At 41.1% G+C, this 15,051-nt stretch overlaps 1 protein-coding gene across 1 annotated transcript in view; it reads left to right on the top strand.

The window, feature by feature from the left end:
• CDH4 (cadherin 4) overlaps positions 1-15,051 on the top strand; it is a 423,679-nt gene that overhangs the window by 252,888 nt on the left and 155,740 nt on the right. The window lies entirely within an intron of this gene.

Raw genomic sequence — 15,051 nt, 5'->3', positions numbered from 1 at the left:
CCATACGCACAGCTGAAAAGCAGGAGGGCTCTGTCCCTGTGTGGCAGCCTGAGTGCAGTGTTCCTTCAGTGAAGCGTGGTGGTGGGCTGCACAGAGCCACTGGAACTGGGGGCTGCCCCATGAAACACATTTCTTCTGGTCTGCCCCTGGTGTAGCTGGCACTTTCCTGCCTCGTCCGTATAATTTTTGGCAGCAGCAGTTCACCTTTCCATTTTCAGTGTTAGTCTGGGCTGAAGATCGTTTACTACACGGAGTAAATGCAGGTATCTCATCTGGTGCTGACTCAAACAACACAATGCTGGGCTGGTTGGGTGGTGACATTTGGGCAGGATTAGGCAGGGAATTGGTTCAAGACCTTGATTTATTGCTGGATCTTGAAGACCTGCAGAGTAAGGATGAAGGTATGAGTCCTGGGAGCAGCCATGGCTTCTTCAGGGACAGGTGGGGTCTCTTGGATGTACCTGTAACTTGGATTAATGCACGGCAGTAATGGTCCAGACAGCAAGACTGGCCTCTCCTTTCCTCAGTTCTGCAGTGCTTGGACAGAGAGTGCAGGGCAGGATGGAGGAAGGAGGAGAGACTTTCTGTGTCAAATTTTTAGAATTCCACCATGTGACTCTGTGCCGTTTGGGAGAATTTTTGCCACGTGTGAGAGAAAAAGGAAAGGACTTGGACAGACTTAAATCTCTCACTTGCCCAGTGGACTGACCCCTAAGGTTTTGCAGGGCTTAGAGTCATATAAATACACTTCTGCTGCTCTTCAGCAAGGCTTGGGCTTGTGCAAGATGTAATTAAGCCCTGTGTGTTATGTCAACTCTATTTGCCATTTCTAACCAAAGAAATATTGCTTCCTTGTAAAAGTAATTAAATATTGAAGGAACAAAGTAAGATGTCTTATATACTGCTTTAAATTTCTTCTCAATGTAGCAGAAAAAAAAAACCTGAATAAGCACACATTTCTGTTTCAGTAGAATATTTGGTTGGAAATTCATCTAATGTTAATGTAATCTGAACTCTGGTTGGAAACAGAGAGCTAAGCTTCTTAAAATTCATATCCCTCCTTTCTAAAAGCCTTATTAGAGTGTAGTTTGAGGCTGGAAAAATACGGAAAACAAGACTAATGACAAGGTCATAAGCAGTGTTATTGTGCGTCCCTGTAGCAGGCATCCGACTTGTGTTTTATTTAAATGCCTGTGGTTTTTGCAAGCAGAATAATCCTTTGTTTACTAAAGAAATAAATATGATTATGAGATTATTTTAAAAAATAATAGTGTTTGTCCTGAAAAAAGAACCCCAAACCTTACAATAACCAGTTCAATATGTTTCAGGCCATGACCCTTACATGTTTTATGGCTTTTACTAGAAGCAGATTTCACATTTGGTTTAGTATAGTATAATATGACTCAAGCAGACTATATATATATTTTTAAAGACATTTCAGACTGTTTTGTTATATTCGGGATATAGAAATGGCAAATATGGGAGAGAAAGGAGGTGACCTGAGAGAGAGACCAGTTTTCTTCTAGTGCATCCATTCATTTCCATTTTACTTTGTAAATTTGTGACTGATTTTGCAAAAATGCTGAACAGTTCCCAGACATTATAAATAATTGGCAGGAAATTCAGTTACTGCACCTGCTGATCACTGTTGGCACCTACAGCACAAAAAAAGTCCTTTTGCCATGTTCCTCCTCCTCTCCATGAGCAACGGCCCTCAGTGAGAGCAGCCCCTCGTGATGGGGGACTTGGTGCCCCTCAGAACCCCCTCTGAAAGGATAATCAGAATTTAGTTCATGAATATCCAGGGCTTAAAGCTGCATCAGAACCAGCCCTCCTGGAATGGCCATTATTAGATATTTGGTTTATATTTGGTTTATTGTGGAGGTTATAATACAGAATAAATGTTATAGGAGATACTGATGTTTTTGGGATACTGGCTGAGGTTTTGGGGGTCCAGGAGTGAGCCTGCCTGCACAGTGGGGGCAGTGGGCTGCTTTCCAGGAGAACACAGAGGATTAATCCATCAATAAATGATCCTTTGTGTCTGTGATCCTTTCTTGTCAGGATATGTAAGACGGAAAAACTGTGGAACAGGCTGAGAGCACTTGAGTGGTGGCCAAGGGCTTCCAAGGCAGCAGATATTTCTTGTTGGGACAGTCCTCCCCTTGTGTGCTTTCACTGCAAAATCAGGTTTGGTGTCCATTCCTGTGCCCCAGATTCCCCAGCTGAGCCTTGCTCTTGATGCAACCTGACATTTTAATGGGGAGGGACCCAATACAGTGACAATTTCCCCTCTTTCACAGTGTCAGCCTTATAAATGTGCTGATTGCTTTAGATGACTGAATAACCTGGGCAAACCTGCCAGTTTTCAGTGAAAACCACTGTAATGAAAGAGTTCACTACTATGTTAAAGTGTCATGCTAGTAGGATGAAATGATAGAAAAGAAGGCAAATACTTTAAAAATGGATTTTATGATACATGAAGCATACATTTCCCCTCCTCCCCAGCAAACACCTGAATGTAAACTTTTTTTTCTCGTTAATACAAGCAATGTTAGTAACTCAAGGAACTTCTTTGTTCAGTCTTGCAGGGAACCTGATAGCAATTCAATTAGAAAATGCAAATGAGGTCACATATTTCCCACAAGAGTGCTGAATTACCCCAGAGGATGATGAGTGATATTCCAGCATAACAATAAATACTTAAGATAAAGTTTATTCTACTGTTCTTGTCTGGCTGCCTGTTCTTCCAATTGAAAGTATCAGTCTGGGCTATGGGTGAAGTTTGGGAAGAAGAAAAGAGAAAAGAGAAAAGAAAAGAGAAAAGAAAAGAGAAAAGAGAGAAGAAAAGCAAAAAGCAAAAAGAAAAGATAAAAAATGCTGGTTTATGAAATAATATAAAGTCTTTGTGGCTTGTGTCAGCATTTGCGAAAGATGAACTTGAGTGGGATAATGCTCCAGAAGAAAAGAAAGTAAAGCCAGGCTTTACTTATCTGGAATTAGCTGTGTAGTCTTCTTTTCAAAGAGTGCATGCTGTTATTTTGAAAAATTGGATATTGATTCAACCAAAAGTCTAAAAATGAAGATTCTGTTTGTGAACAGTGACATTGCTGAGGACTGCAGTCTTCAGAGCGTCCTGTTTTTTAGTCACAGAAACTCGAGTCCTTCCATGTGCACAAGTAGAAATTTGTATCATTTGTCCTTCTCACCCCACCCCTGCCCTCTGTGTCCATCAGTCCAAGCTCCTCCTCATGATTCCTTGAAAATCTACTTCCTCCACTGCCTGTGTTGGCTCATCCCATCTGAAGTTCTGACCCTCTCATTTATATTGATTGTTTTCTTTAATTTGCAGTCCTTTCATGTGTCTAAGGCACATCTGGCAGATTTTCTTGTGTATTTATTTAGCCATCTATTTTTCTGTAGTTCTCACCTGAAAAGTTAAAATCCAGATCATAGAAATACAGCATAGAGAGGAATTCACAGCAGAAGAGCTTAGAGGTACAGGATATATTCAGCACATGTAGGATGTCAGTCATCTGCTGCCAGTGACTTAGTTTAGAAAAACAAAATACTGTTTTCTTTGAATCATGTTTATGTCAACCGAAGTTTCTCATTGTTTGAGCTTTTCAAATTCTGAGCATGGAAATATGTAAATTTTTGTAATGTTAAATCATTGGGAATTGTGCAATTAAACTTGGAAGTATATGAGGTCTGCAGCTAGTGTTTAAAACATTGAGAACTGCTGTCAGAAATCAATTCTTTCTTAAGACCAGCTTGCGTTTTATTATGTCTCATCTTATTTTGGGCTGCTTTCATAACCCAGCTATGAGTCCACAGCCATACAATGTGAATGTGAAAAGCTGATTCTTACAGACAGAGGGTTTCTTTTATTTAAAGCCTTTAAATAATCATCTGTGGTATTTTACCTGGCTGAGGTTTTAAATTCCAAGTACTGCTGATCACAAGCACAAAGGTCTCTGGGCAAGGAAAGGCTTATTCAGCACTGCTCTCATTCATGACCTGGGTTATTGTGCAGCCAAGATGCTCTGCACGAGGCTGGGGAGCCTTCCCTTGAGGGAAGAAAATCAGAGTTTCAGTGGGAGCTGTGCTTCCAATGACTCCGGTCTCCCTGATGCTCTGGAGCGGGGGCACCTGGAGGAAACAAGAAAAACTGTGTTCCCTTCCTTTCTTCCTTCTTTTTCCTGCATTGAGATGTTATCTATGGTATCAGAGTGATGGGAGTTTGCCCCATCAAACTGTTTTATCCCTAGAGAAGGCCTGAAAAAAGGAGGTTTTAGTTGTCATCCTGCCTTTTTCTGACAATACTGATGCATATTTTAAGTACTGGGTCATTAGACTGACACTGTTCTCTTTCACTACCTCTGTGGGGAATCCAAGGCAGTAACTAAATCCAGCAAAATGGCAGCTGGAATGATTTTTATTTCTGTATCTCATCAGTGAAGCAAGACCTGGATTTATCTGTCAGGGAGGGTACATACAGAGATTCCCGTTTCCTTCAGATAACTTGTGAGACACTGGGATTTTAACAAATCAGATCAGTGGAAAAGATGAGAAAGAGGATGACTAATAAATTAGTATCATATAATTGTTACCAGTGAGACTGCTCATGATAATTGTGCAAGTATAATGAAGATGCATCTGCTGAACTTGCCTGACCTCATACTTACGTGAATTTGAACATCTCACATGTAATCATTGCGAGGCGAGTGTGGTGTTTGTGAAAACACGTGAACTTCCCTGGCCTGATTTTCAGGTGTGCTGAATCCCATTGCCTTGTGCTGAAGCCAAGATAAGCTATGACACACAGGTGCTCATTGCCTTGGAAAATCAGCCCACTACGGGAAGTTTCCAAGCACTGCACTTGCTGCATTTAGCTCTTAAGCAGTCAGCATCATACCAAGGGTCAGGCTCAAAGCCGTGCTCGAAAGACCATCTGTAAGTGAAATTCACTCCAGATCTGTCTTCCTTCAAACATAAAGAAGTCCTAAGGATTGAACTGCCTACGCAGAAATAAGTTTTTTCTGATAAAACAAACCCTGTGGACTGCTGCGTGCTCCTGCCTGTGATGTGTGCCTTGCCCTTGCCAGATCAAAGCTTTTGACCTCCCATTTCATGTTCTTTGTTGGTAACTGCTGAAGTCTGACTGCCACTTGAAAAAAAGTATTTTGGACTGGATATCCTAAAAATACCTTCAATACCTTCACCGGTGTGATAATCTGCTGACAGCTGCTTGTAAACATGAGTTTGAGTACAGACAAAAATTACTTCATGCAGGCACGCCCATAAAAATAAACTTTTTTTTAGGGGTTTTGGGTGTCCAGGATCTTTCCTTTGGCCCAGGAAGCTGAGACAGATTGGTAGAAACAAGCTCAGTGTGAAGGAGAGTTTTGGTTCCTCCCAGCCTCTAGAGGCCAGGTCCTGGATTGTTGGATGAGGTAGTGACCCTGTGGCATGTCCAGCTGGAAGAGAGGAGCCAGGGATGGGTGTCCAGCAGGGCAGGGTGGCCTGAAGGCCTGGCAAGGAGTGGGATCTCAAACACTGTCCCCACCCAGCAAAGCATTTAAACTCAGGCTTAAGTTTCATCTTGCAAATGGAGATAAATTAAATGTGTCCTCATGGTCAAATTTGAGCATTTCTTAGGTGCACTCTGGAATTGGAGAAAAAAAAAAGAAGAACAGTCTTTTCTCAAGAGCCTCTTGAAATAACCAAAGGATAACTTGAAAGGGCAAATTCTCACACTAGCACTGAGGAGAAGTACCAGACTGAATTACTTTTGCTTTGTGCTAAAGTAGCAGCAGCGCCTGTGATCTTTTAAATCTCTTGTGATCTTTTTACTTGCAAACATTATGAAGAGGAGGAGTATTGTTACATTTAATTCATTATGATTATTTTAATTCATGTATCTTTTGAACCTCATGCTTTAGAAAAATAAAATGGGATTAAAATTTTTCACAGGCTTTTTAAGGGGTAGACTTGCTCCTGGTTCTTTCTGTGATGAAGAGCACTTATAGTAGTCTGAGTTTTGGAAGCAAAAGAAATGTGGTTTGGAACCATGTCTTCAATTATTTGTTAGAAGTTTTATTGGGGGGGGAAGAACTCAGCTTGCTAGCCCAGATATTTCCTACATTTTTCTCAAGATGAGGTGCAGAATGAGAGAGGTAATTCCAAGCTGCAATAGTGGTTTTCACTGTATAGTATGTGGCAAGATCTACCACCTTTATTCCCAACCTACAGGTAACAAGTATGAGTATTTTGTGATTTAATAGCCCTGCTCTTGAGAAGTACTTGTGGTTCTGAAGCCATTGTGTATGGCTTCTCCAAATTATGAGAATGACATTAACTGGAAGATAGAAGTGTCTCTTTGTAAACACTAGAAGGTAGAGTACAACAGTAATTTAGATGTTTCTTAAACAATCCTACCTGAGAAGTACTGTGAGATTAGATCTTACAAAGGGAGTGTGAAAAGGTCAAGTTGATGTGGGGAGCTTTGCAAGGAAACAACCTCATCAGAACTTTTCTAGTTGGGATAAGATGTTCAAGCCTTAAACTGAGGAGGAAAAGTACATCAAGAGCTGTGCTTTGTGGATGATGTCATCTTCTTCTGTCCATTGAAGGCTCTTGCAATATTCAAAGCCTGACAGTGACAAGGAGAGTATCACAGGTGCTGGAAACCTGTGGGAGCCATGAAAGATTCCACCAAAGGCAGATGGATTTCTAATGTACCTGCTTTGATACGTGATTCTTCCAGAGAATGGAAGAGGAAGATCATTTAAAACCCTGCCAGCAGTGCACTGGCCAGGAGCTGCCTCTAATCATCCGTGTGGTACCACAGAATAAGTCTGAGCACAGCTCTGCCTCTCCTTCCCAGCTGAAACTCCCATCCCTTAGAGATCCCGTGGGCATTTGTGTCTGCTCAGTAACGAAGTGAGCGTGCTGCCCGTGCCCATCCTGACTGCAGCACAAAAGCGAAGCCTATTGAAGTGCTCTGGTGACTGGGCTACATTTCAGCTTAAATTGGTGATAACTTACCCAACAGAAGGTGTGGGTGAGTTCAGGAGATTTCTGAATTTCAGTTAAATTCTGCTGGAAAATCAACACTTTCTGTCCCAGCCTGGTCAGCAGGCACCCGAAAAGCCCCGTTCTGGCCCCAGGGGCATTAGCTGCAGCCTGTGTCCATGGGACCCTCACCAACCTTGTTAGGTTTTCTGACCATAGAGAATAACATGTATTTGTTGGGTTTTTTAAACAAGAGCCTTCTGTGGTAACCACATAGGTTATGCCCAGAGCTGATGCATCTCTTTTCACCGGAGTCCAGACTTAACTCAGCATTTAATTACAGTTACCCACAAAGGGCCCTGCTGCACCTTTTGCAAAGAAAGGATCTTCTCCTGCCTGACTCACAAGCCACTGTGTCGTGTTCTCCCTATTTAAAAATTCCCTGGTTTTACCTGCTACTCTTCTTCACCTTTTTTCTTGCTTTGCAGCCCTGCAAAACCAAGGAACATTTTGATTCCTCGGTCACGCTGATCACATTTTATTACTTCTATCGGGTAAAATTTTCCAAAGCCTGCAAAGCCAGCCAGATACCTAACAACCTTAAATTTGCATGCATGCCTCATTTTTCAGCTCTCAAGGAACACGGCATGTAGAGCTTTGACACTGACTCCTTGGGAACAAGAGGTTTTGGCATGGCTGATGCATTTGTGTGTGTTACGTGGCTCATTCTCCTCCTCTGAGGGCAGTAACTTGGTTAGCTTTTAGTCAGACTTTTTCTTCTCTGTCAGCTGATGTGTTCTGGAAGCTCATGCACTTGCCAAATCTGACAATTTTTCTTACTAATTGACTCTAATGTGAACTACTCTATGCAGCCCCACTGCTAGCTGATAAAAACAAAAAAGTAATGAATTTTTGCTTAACTAGCTGATTTAATTAAAATGTTTTATACTGTACTTGTATGGTTTCTATAAATAGAGAGGTAATTTTGTTTAATGAGTTCCTAACCAAACATAACATTCTTGACTGTACGTAGCCAGATTTGATAAAGGTCACAAACGCTGCAATTGCACTGTTTGCTTTTGGAAGTCATGATGATCAAACAGCTTGCTTGGGTCCTGGAAATATCCTGTCAGGATTGGTTCCCTCTATTCTTGTTTATACCAGAAATTACTTGTATAGTTTTAGGAGCAGAGGGGGTTCTTCTCTGTGTCTGAACGCTGTTCATTATCTTTAAAGTGGAAGTGTACTGCCAAAATCCCATCTCATTGTCAATTAGTGGCTTCTCTGCAAACACATTAATTTAATGCCCCTGCTGAAGAGCTGTGCATGTTGGAACATCTTGCTGCTAAAACAATAGTTTTCAGAGCTCTTTGACACAAATCATTCATGAATGGCAATTTATGCCATGATGGTAATGGGATGTGACATGAAGCTATCTTTGATTAAATTTACCACAGCTTACAACTATTAGTAAATAAAGCTAATACACACAGTCATCACAGAGTTCTAGAGGGTGGATAAGGAGAAAAACAGATTATGGATTCCTTACCTGTGCACTTCCTAAATAATAGCTTCACATAGCACAGCTATAATAAATTAAAGTCTAAAATAAAAAGTCTGATCTTTTTAAAACTACTTTTTTCCTGTCTCCAACTTCAGCGAATTCAGCAGTGACCTAAATAAAAAAGGAATCAATTACCGTAAAATAAATAAATTTGCTGTTTGTTCTGCAACCCTTTCATTCTACTGTATGAGAACACAAAATGGAATATCTTTCTATACTGAAAGATCAAAAACTGGAGAAATGGTGCATTTTGGGAAAAAAGGGTTCATTCGTCCTCCACTGCCATCCCTGATGTCAGCAAAATGTTGTTTCCTTCGAACAGAACTCATGCAAATGTTTATTCTGCAGCGCTCTCATGTTCCCTTTGTTAAAGAACTAAGCTCTATTTTCATTGTCTTATTTTCTGTTTGGTAAATATCGTTTTCTCCCGTCCTTTCCGCAGCTACCATGGAAACAAGCAAAAATGCTTCAGATTAAATATTTTTAAATAGATTCTTTTTTTTCCCTGGTAGAAAATCGAACCAGTTTTCAAAATGTATATTGATATAGGAGATGAAGGGAAATATGTTTGAGCAACGGACTAAAGGTGGCTTTGTATCCCCTTGTATTGATAAAAATATATTAAAAACACGTTGCCTCAGTTAAACCCTACGAGTGACATAGAAACAAAGTAACCCAAGTATTATTTCTTTTCTGAAGAATGTGTAGTGTGAAGTGTTAAAGATCCTATGAAAATAATAAGACTGGCATATAAATAAAACAGGTTAAATCATAAATAATTTTGATACCTGGGAAATAGAGGCATTATTTCCTCTACTTCGATTGCAGGTACTTTTTATTACAAGTGCAAGAATAATATATTTTAGGGCTGAATCTGGAGCATTTCGTTTTTCAGGTTGAACTCTATGAAATTATTAATCTCCACCAAACGTACCCTAAGACTCACTTGTTATTTCTATACAGGGAATGGTGGCTTATTTACCCAAACACTAGAGTGATCCAAAATGCTCAGCTAAGCAGGAACACAAAATATGATACTATATTATGTAAATGGGTTTGTGATACGCTCTGCTGGATAATAACTTCCAGATGTCTCCGTAGCCAGAGGCTGACGGATATCAAAGGCAGGTTGGCTGGGAGGGGAGACAAGCCAGCTGGCGAGACTGGCTACTGCTAAGTGTAGCGGAAGGTGGAAGCTGGTGTTTCTTCACACACTCTGGTTTTATTTGTGGACTAGTGAAAAGTCAGCGGCTCGTAGCCTTCTTGTCACGAGCAGGATAGAGCTGGAGGGGCTGCTGGCATCCCACGTGTCCTGTTCTTTCAGGGGATTATTTTTTGACCTCTTTTACGAGCAGAGGTTGGGTTTAGTCTGAGTCTCCCAGCAACTGAAAGGCTGACGAGTCCAAGACCAACACTGATAGGAGCTTATAGACTCGCTAGATGGCTTTTCCAACTCATCCTTTATTCTCAGTGCCAAGTGCAGACAAGGAATGTCCCTGAGCTCTCAACATCAGTGTAAGTGGAGTTAGTTGAAGCACCCTACAGCCACACCAGTTTGGAGTAAGGTGTCCTAAATCTGGTTTTGAAATCTGACAGTCCCTTTGGTGTTTAGCTCTGTGTCCTCTTCCGAATGCAGCAGGTTGTGTTCCCCATCCTTAAAGGCAATTCTAGACTGAAAAGGGACTGGAAATGGCTCCTGGAAGAGGCCATTGAAGCTGTTGACATGGACTCCAAGACACCCCTACACCTTCTGTGAAGCAGCCTGGGAGAAGAAAGTTCTTCTCACAATACTTAGAGGTGAGGCTGCACCTCCTCCAACCTCCCATTGCTTTCTGAGAGCTTGATCTGCCATCTCAGTGAAAGGTTTCTGATTGACTTCAGTATGTTTTTAATTGATTTCAGCTAATAGCCAAAAAAACCCCAAACTAAAAAAGTAGCAAGAGGAATTGCAGGGCAGATTCTGCCACACTGTGCTGCAGTGAATCCTCAGTTCTTCAGCATGACTGCCTTATCAAACTCAGGGAGGATGGTCTCCAAGAGGCTCTTCCCCTGCCCTACAACTGCTCATAACAAATATTAGAGTTGCACGTTCCAAAGAAGCATTTATCAGCAGAAGATGCAATGGCTGCGTTATGATTTGCCAGCATTGGTGTTGTCCATGTGTGTCACAGTTATGGGCCAGAAGCCCACTGGAAGAGACATGGGATAACTCAGAGCCAAGTGTCAATCCCAGGCTTGCAGAATTCGGGCTTTAAATATTGCAGCCAGCACAGGACTGCTCAGCTTCATGAGCAAGCTCTGGAAGATTCGGCCCCAATACAAATACTAAGGCATTAGATCCTGCTGAATCCAAACTCTCCTAACAAGTTTACATGCCAGCATGGGCTCTTCTCCCATTGTTTTTCTTCATCTCACACTGTAATTACTTTTTCACCTTGATCTTGAAGGTTTTCATCTGTTTTGGCTCAGCTGTTTTTCTCTAGCTTATCAGTGTCCTAAAGTGATAGACAGGCGTAATTACTGAATTATCTATTTTATGTCCTCCTTTAGTTATCTTTGTATTACCAAAGACTGTGCTCACATGTTCTGTGTTTGTAATGCCATGAAGATTTTTTTGCCTTTTCTTTTATACCACTGTTATACCTTTTTACAACTTCTGTGTTCTTAGTGCTTTTTGCCTACATTCTTGGACTTCTTTGTCAAGCTGAGAGACTCAACATTTTAGAAGCTTCGTAGGTAGAGGTTAGTGTGCCCCAGACCCCAAGGTCCTCTCCAGAACACATTCTGTAAACTAAGATAAAACCATCCAGGGGAAGGTTCCTTGGGGAGGGGGGCTCACTCAAGCCTCTCACTGGAGAATTTTTGGTGGATATGCTAATTAGTAAGACCTGTAATGTTATACCAGATCTTTTAGGGGTGTGCATTGTAGTGTGCATTTCAGTGCATTCAACCTAGATGTAGTTCACCTAAAGATCCTTAAAATAAATACCAAGGTAAAATCCCTTTTTCCCCTTCTAACCGTGTTTGACTCTTGATTTTAAGACCAAGAAAAGGCATCAGTTGCTGGCGACCATGAAGGGGCTCTAAAGACCTTGAGACTCACAGTCTTAGGTTAGAACGCATCTTGTTTTGCCCCTCTCTCTCTGCTAGCAAATTATAGAGGGGACAGAGCAACAATCCACGTCTGTGACCAGGACTTTAGGACCCAGCACGGAAAGGCAGAGGCACGGGAAAGAAAGTGAGTTAAAAAGAAACAGATATTGTGCTAGCACTAGAGAAAGAGATCTCCAAAAGAAGTAGAAAAGTTTGGAGTTTGATCCTGTTGTAACAAGTAATAAATGTCACCGTGTAATTTTTGGAATGGAGAGTGGATTTCACTTTCCACTGGGCACGTGTTTCATGCATTGCCTTCCCTTGTGCTGCACACCATCACCCTTGTGCCATACATAAAAGAGTCACAAAAACAATGGGAGAGAAACCACCCTAAAGCAGCAGCACTAGAGGTGCTTGAGTGGAATTTTTGAAGGACTATGGACAGTTTGTGTTCTGGTGGCACTAAAAAAGATAGAGGAATACTTTCTCTTTCAAAAATGTTTCTGAGATTCCGGAAAGCATATGGCCAGTGAGGCCATGAGAGAAGGAGCAGTTGTAATCTCAGTAAAAACTGTTATTCAGCAAAACCAGAATTGGAAGCTGTATTTTAGAATTAATTGAATTTGGTGTCACTCTCTGCTTTTGAGCTGAACTTTAGATTCTTGTAAACTCAAAAACACAGAAGAGTTTTCTGGGGCTCACAGTTAGACGATGCTGTTATTCCAGATATGTTCTTGGATGTTTCAGTCAGAGATCTGAATAGTTCTGGCATTTATACTCACCAGACTTTGTTACTGCATTTGTCTCACAGCTTTTAAACAGCAGAAAACATGTACAACATATTTAAACAACACCAGAGAAATTAAGGTCATGAGAATGCATTGTCAACAAATGAAGATAAAAGAGAACTGTTGTTTAAAAAAGGAAAAAAAAATTGTTGTTGCAAGATGCTTTGAAATTCTACATATCAAATTCAGAGTCATGTTGATGATTTATTCTAATGTAGGAAAACATCATCAAGAGTGACAAGCAAGCTAGTCACTGTCTAGTCACCTGCCAGCAAGTATTTCATACAGACTAAAAAGGCTGGTATTGCCTTGCTGAGCTGACACTAATTATTTCGGTATGCACGGAGCTCTGGGATTCATGTTAATTCTCAAGTCTGTCTTTAGTTCAGACTCATTCCACTGTGTAAACTCAGCAGAGCACAAATTATTTGACCATCCTTTCATAATCTGTCCCCATGCTCACTTGCCAATTACATAAACTGATCCAAATACCTGCTCTCAAAGGATTTCCATTTGGGAATCACAAGCCAATTAAAAAAAATAGGGGATATCCACTTTTCTGTGGCTCATGTCTCATAGTCGTATTTCATGTTGTCATGCATTTCTGGGTGTCTTCTTTAGATAACATTGTTTTCATCAGTGTTCAGAAAAGATACCTTTCTTGACAATAAAACCCTTTTTAAATGGAACCTCTATTGGATATAGCAGATTGCATCCCATAGGAAGGAAGAGGTCAGCAGTGCCTACCAATATCCTGACTATCCCAAGAAAGCCTCCCACTGCCACACCATGATTCTGTTTCTTTGTTCATTACACACTTCAGTGAGCATTTTAAGAGCAACATCTAAATATTGAGCATGGTGTTGTGATCTCATTGAAGGTGTGTAAACAGCACTTAGGTGAACACAACCCACATCACGAGTGTGAGACAGGACCTGAGAAATGTGCCTCTGTGTGTGACTGAAAAGACTATACTTGTTTGTTCTGTGAAAATTCAGCTCTGGAACAGGCTTGTTTTTAAGGTTTGCAGTAAAAATAGTTGCATTTTGGCACAAATGCTTCCAATCCTTGTAGCCAGCTGATGTCTGCCCTCCACAGGTAACAGAGATCAGAGCCATGATCAAGCAGTGAGAATGGGCTCCTTGCTGCTGTGCCCAGCTCTCAGCATCTCCAGCCTTTGTGGAGAAGGTCCACATAGCTCTGGAGTCACATCTCAGTGTAACTTTCATACACCGTTCAGTTCATATACACTGCCTAGTCTTGAGGTGACTGCCTGTTTCTTTGCCTCCCAATCAGGAACTGAAATGTGCTAATAGATGGATTTACGTCAAACTAGAAGCAATGATTCCCACTGAAATCAGTGCCTACAGATATCTGCTTGGAGGGTGTTTGGGTTTTTATGTTTGGAGTAAGACAAACAGTGAATGTGGCTTAAAATGGCAGGAGCCTCAGAAAATGCTTTCAGAGCTTTTCCTGCAGTGTTCTTGTGTATTGGGGCATTGGTTTTGGGGTGAGAGGGGGTTTTTTTGAGAAAAAAAGCTGAAAATTGTAAAATTCAGAGAACAGTATTCCCACTGGATCTTACCTCAAATGAAGAGAATGTCTCTTGCAGTCTTGTGATTTATGAAAGTTTAAACATTTTCTGGTGGGAATACAGGTCACCATATGGTAACAAAAGCCCTTGCTAGTTATCTTTTCTGCAGACTTTCAAAAGTAATTGCTGGAATCCTAGAAGACCACAGAGTATTTAAGTATTGGGACTGCGTAACCTCTGAAGAGCATTCCCAAATCTACATTTCATTGATTCATCATTCTATAAGGCATAAATTTTCTGATAGTGAGCCGGTTGCTCTAAGTCAAAACCATGGTCCCACCATTTCCATTTTTATCCATAGCTCTGTAACATTTCCAACACCAAAGTATGCTATGCAGAGAATCCATAGTTTAAAAAAATACCACAAAGAAGGACTCAAAGTCACACCAAATAATGAAAATTTACTGTGCCTGCGATGCATTACACTTCCCAGGCAATGTGGGGTGTATATTTTGGGATTTGTGTTTAAAACCCAGCTCTCATAAAAAGATCATTTGTTATGAAGCACTAAGAATCTGAACTAATGCACCCTTGCAGCCATGGGGCTGACTCTTCCTCTGGCTGGCATTGGGTTGGTGTGGCAGAATTTGCTGAACCACAGACTGCAGGTTCTTGTAGCCCTGCTTGTGCTCAATACCAGACTATAAATCTGACCCATGACATGAGCTGTAAAGGAATCCTCTCCCATTTTTTGTGTTCTGGTAAATTGTACTTATAGGAAATTTGCAGCAACTTCTTTACTCCAGTGTTTTGCTGCATGCCCTTGCAGGTGGTGTAATGAAGATGATACATTCTGGGAGGCATCTTGACTTGGGAGTTACAGCTCCATATATTTGTGAATGGTTTAGTTGATAAGGTGCTGTCAGGCCATAGGTTGGACTTAATGATCTCCGAGGTCTTTTCCAGCCTAGGTGATTCTGTGATTCTGTGGTTCTGTGAAAACAAAGTGTCAGCAGAGCTGCCCATAAAGCACATTGTGTCTTTGTTCCACATGA

The sequence above is a fragment of the Corvus hawaiiensis genome, chromosome 17 (assembly GCF_020740725.1).
Source record: "Corvus hawaiiensis isolate bCorHaw1 chromosome 17, bCorHaw1.pri.cur, whole genome shotgun sequence".
Taxonomy (NCBI): domain Eukaryota; kingdom Metazoa; phylum Chordata; class Aves; order Passeriformes; family Corvidae; genus Corvus; species Corvus hawaiiensis.
Note: the sequence above shows the minus strand (reverse complement) of the source record. Positions and strands in the feature narration are given on the sequence as shown.